The following is a 5,515-nucleotide window of genomic DNA, read 5'->3' as shown; positions in this document are numbered from 1 at the left end:
TTAATCATCTAGGAAACACTTACAAGTGTATTATATGTCAAGTTCCTATAAATGATTCCACTTAAGCTTCTCATAATGCTACCTGTCAAGTCATTTCTTTATGGCCAATTTGCTCTATCTTCTTCGCAACAATGAGATGATCGCTACTTCTCTATACGACATACCTATGAACATTGAGTGACACAATAATGATACTCTTATCCCCTTGACTATATAGAATTAACAAAATGATTGTAAAGTTCCTAAAATATATATAAGTGTTTCTAATTAATTTTTTAAAATTATGATTCATTAACTCCACCTCTTAAAATTCCCATTTGTACTTGACCTCCTATAATTATGCTTTCATAAGCTTTATATTTGTAAAATCAAATAAACAATGGACCACTTTTTATTATAAGCATTTTAAGATATTTATTAGTATAATATAATAAGAATAAAAGTTTATGATAGAGAGAAATTAATTTAGAGTTGGATGAAATAAACATCCCAAAAGAACCAACACCAAGACGATTTTTCAACATCAGAATTTGTTAGGAAGAAATCAACGCTAAAATCGATGAGACCTTTGAGTAAGCGATATATTATTCCACTTGCTTATAAATTAAAGGACATTGTTAAAGCGTAGAACTATTTTAAAGCATATAATTTAAGGAGCTAATATAAATATTGTTCAACAATTAAACAACAACGTCAGGATGGCCGAGAGGTCTAAGGCGCCAGACTCAAGTTCTGGTCCTCTAACGAGGGCGTGGGTTCAAATCCCACTTCTGACATTTGCATTTCGTTTTGGTCTTCGTTTACAAATTTTAACATCGTTCTATATTCACTTTAACTATTGAAAACTTTATATCAAGTGTACTTGTTTCTTTTTAATAAAACTTCATATTAAGTGTATTAATTTTCCACAAGCTATTGGTAGAGATCTGTTTTATCTTTGATGGTATATTAATTTTTAATCAATGTTTGGATCATATTTTATGATCTACAATGAAAGCGTGCATGATGAGATCATATAGTATGCACTCTTCTATTCTAGATGATGGATCATATAGTATGATCTGAAATGTTGATGCAAAAACTTATACACAATCAAAGTTAAAACTGGTCCCTATCAGAATTTCATTTTTTTTCAATACAGACCACTATAGTGTTGGTTTCTCTTCTCAAGAAAAACTCATTACACTTATCAAGCGTAATTCTAATTCAACATGGACAAAATTGGCATGGTGTGTCTCGATTAAGTTATAATTCCTAGTTTTAAATTTTCTTTTTGTGTAACTTGAAAAATATATTGTAATGAATATATTACTTTAAAAATTCATTATATTGCTATATTTATTGTATCAAATATATTTAATGACAAGCTAAATTGTCTAACATTGAGTCCATAACAATGTGAAAATCCTACCATCAACAAACTACTTTAATCTACTTATAATTATCTCCCTTTGAATCATTATATTTCTTCAAAAAATTATTTGCATTTGAATTAACATTTTCTCGAGGAAATTCAAATACTACAAAAGATATGCATAGCAATTTTTTTTTTATTCTCCCCTTTGTCTTATCCAAGGCTAATTTTATTTTTAAATTTTGCTCTAGTGGTCAATAGCTTCCTTGATGGATCTTCACATCCATTTCCCACCAAAAGTCTCCTTTTAAGCTTCAATAGATATCTCTATCAATGGAATACTCTATTTGCAGTCCATAAAACAAAATCATGGAAACATGTTATCTTTCTTTTGCAAAAACATTTCAATCCATCTTGAGAGCTTGGGACTTTAAACTGTCTATCGACCATCCATCATCATATTTAATTGTTTGGATTCCTTCTCTCTTAAAGGAATGCAACTCATTTGGGCCTCATCCTAGCTTCATAAGATTTCAAAGCCTTTGCTTGTTATTTATTTTACTTTTTATGAGTGATTGATTTAATTGGATGTAATAGTCTTTAAAACTTCTTTAAAAGTTCACATTTTATCTAATAGAACTTAAATTATTATTATTTTTTACATTATCTTGAGAAATATCTTACATTTAATAAATTTAATATTACAAGTTCAATTATCTAACATTGAGTCCATAAAAATGTCAAAATTTTACAAGATATAGATTTAGAAAAATAATTTAATACACCTTTAATTGTCTCCTTTTAGATTATAAAAATTTATATTCTTTTTATTTTCCTTCTTCAAAATTTATCTTCACATTTAAGCTAGTATTTTCTAGGAGAAGAAAAATTACCAGAAAGCTATATATAGCATGTTTTCAACTATAATCCCTTATATGGTATCCAAGGTAAATTTTACATTTAATATTTCTTTGATAGTCTATACTTTTCTTGATGGACCTTTACATTCATATCTATCTAATGTATACTTAGATTGAGCTTCAATGAATATCTCTAAGTGTCAATGGAAAACTAAATTCATAGTCCATAAAACAAAACCTTGGCGAAATTTCATGGATTGGAAAAATTACCTTTCTTTTGTAAATCATTTCAATCCATCTTGAGAGCTTGGAGTTTCAAACTCTGATTCGTCGTCTATCATCATATCTAATTGTTTGGTCCTTCTCTCTTTAAATGAAATTCACGTGGCCCACGTCCCAATTTTTCATACCTTCTTTCCTTTCACAAAAATAAAATTGAAGGCATTTTTTTAGCTTTTTTTTTTTTTTTGCATTCATTGATCTAATTAGATCTAGCGACCTTAAGCTTCTCAAGGCATCCACTTTTCATTTAATGGAGTTATCGTATTCAAAATGATTGGTAATATCATTTTAATTATATAAACTTGAGTCCATGGTACTGATGAAATAATGGGAAACATCCTCAACAAACTATTATTCATATCTTGAATACCCTTTCAAGCCATTATAAATGAGGATTTTTTTTCTTATGCATCTTCATATTCTTGCTTGACATTCAAGTCACTATAATCCTTATGAAAAATTATTACTATAGTGATTTGTAATATATTTTTCAACTATGCCCTTCATTGATCTAGGCAAAATTAATGGCCTAAAGTGTTATAAGACATCCACAACTCATCTACTGAGGTTTATGATATTGGGTATGTTTGATGCTATTGACTCAATTATCTAAACTTGAATCAATGGTACTAAAACAAATATAGGAAATATCTTCAACAAACCACTTTCTTAAATCTTTAATTGCACTTTTTTAGACCATTATTAATGAGGACATTGTTATTATTTGTCTTCAAATTCTTGATTGGCATTGGAGCCAATAAACTTATATATATATATATATATATATATATATATATATATATATATATATATATATATATATATATATATATATATATATATATATATATATATATATATATATATATATATATATATATATATATATATATATATCAACCTCACTTATGTTCTCTAGAGTTTGAATTTCCTTTTGGTTTAATTTGCATGGTCCATATTTTCCTTGATGAATCTTTGCTTTCACCTCCCTCTAGCATATTCTCCATTTAAATAACATGTAGTCAATCTTACCAAGTTATCATCTAATATCACCCATCTTTTTATTGTTGGCAATGGGCCAGTGTCCCTCACAGGATTCGCGACATGGCTTAACTACCTCATATGGTTCTATAAGACTATTGATTGTATCAGGCATTAACAGGTCGATCTTTTGGTGCAACGGAAACCCTATCCTTCCTAACAATTGGTATAAGAGCTTGGTCACAAGTTTGAATCCTACTGGCCATGACAAGTGACATTAGGAGGGGGATCGTTAGCAGTGGGCCAATGTCCCTTGTAGGATTCGCGACATGGCTTAACCACCTCCTGTGGTTCTATAAAACTATTGGTTGTATCGAGCATTAATAGCTTGATACATGCATCTCTATAAATATTAAAGATAGGGGCAAATCAATACAACCTAACATATGATCTACCATTTTGGACAACGTCTCCTCAACCTCAGTGTTAACTAATAGGCTTCTTCCATGATGATCATCCAAAATGTGCCTAATTCCTTGTGAATGTTGGTTATAAGATCATCAATTTAGCATCTCACCTCATCTCTTGTAGATTTATTATATCTAGTTCTAATGATAATCGTGTTGAACTCTTTCATGAATTCCTTCACTGCCTTCTTTTGTTGTTGCAAACTTTGAAATTTCTTTAACATCTCTAGTTTTTAGTCCATGAGTATGAACTAAACCGTTAGTTTCATTAATATCATATCCCACTTCATGATTCACTCATCTTTCCACTTTATTTTACTCCACTTCTACTAGATTGTGACATGCCCCTTAAACATGGTTTTAGAAAATACTTCTCACTCTAAATCTTTAATCCATCATAACTCAAAGTACTCTTCAATATCATTGATTTAATCATTCAAATCCTTTCAGTTCAAGTTTCTATCATATCTAGGGATCTAAATGGAAGATACTTTTTAATACTAGTGATTTGCTTCACCATCTTGATCTAATATAAATCTTCTTCTTCTTGGTTTTCCTTACCTTTAACTTGCATCCTTAGCTCTTCATTAGTGATATCCTCTTCTATTTTAGGGTTTATTACTTTCCTCTATTCTTGTTCAACAACATCCAAATTATTTTTCATATCTCACATCATATATGTCCTTAAATCTACCCTCCTAGTGACATTGGCCATAATTGGAATCCTCCCTTTCAAACTAGGTGTGACTAGCCCAATTTGGTGATTTGGTTCAAGGTCATAATTACCTCATTTTCTATAATTTAACAACACTCACAAGATGCCTCTAGTTATTGATCTCTTCACATTAAAGGTATTTTTAAAATCCCCTTTTATAGGTTTAAATATTTGTCTAATACTACTAGACACATTAAGTGTAGAGGGTCTGGAATGGATTTCCCAACCTTGGAGCTAGACATACACAACAAAATACATAGAAAATAATCATGGATAAAAATAGAAATTTGACAGATAAAAATAGAATTTCAACATGCTTATAGGTCATCACATATCCCTTGTATTGATCCCATTGACCCTACATGTAAGTATGCAAGTCATCATGAGCTTATTATAATGAATTATAGAACATAAAAATTCCAAAATTATTTTCCCCAATCTACTATTTTTATTGTTGTTGCCTAACTATCATTAACAATCTCATATGCCTTTTGATGTGTCCAAGTATTAGATCCCACCATTGGAAGTGGTTCACGTCAACCTCCCTTGTCCCTAGTCAATGAAATGTGTGTGTATATTGTTGTGGACCTGTCTAGATGTTTCTCATCCCCTTATCCATCATATGACAAGTGTTGTTATCTCTACAAGGCTTGAAAAGCTTTCACATTCTTTTGTTATCAGGCCTAGTTTTAGTCTTCCTAAATGCTCCTATATCAAGGAGATCTATAATAATTTGTTAACACGCTTCCAATATTTTACCCTCATCCTTTTCAATATATTCCAAAAGAGTAACTTTCCATATGATGCTTTCTTTTCAAGTAATAAATTTTATATATCTAGCATCATAAACTATTCC

General features: G+C 30.0%; 1 non-coding gene across 1 annotated transcript; it reads left to right on the top strand.

Annotated features, from left to right (window-relative positions):
• Positions 1-692: 692 nt before the first annotated feature.
• Positions 693-776, top strand: TRNAL-CAA (transfer RNA leucine (anticodon CAA)). Its single transcript has one exon. It is a non-coding gene; the product is annotated as a tRNA-Leu (tRNA).
• Positions 777-5,515: the final 4,739 nt, after the last annotated feature.

This window comes from Cupressus sempervirens, chromosome 2 (genome assembly GCF_028749045.1).
Source record: "Cupressus sempervirens isolate cs-2001-9-10 chromosome 2, ASM2874904v1, whole genome shotgun sequence".
In the NCBI taxonomy this organism is placed as follows: Eukaryota; Viridiplantae; Streptophyta; class Pinopsida; order Cupressales; family Cupressaceae; genus Cupressus; species Cupressus sempervirens.
This window is presented reverse-complemented; position numbering and strand designations above follow the sequence as displayed.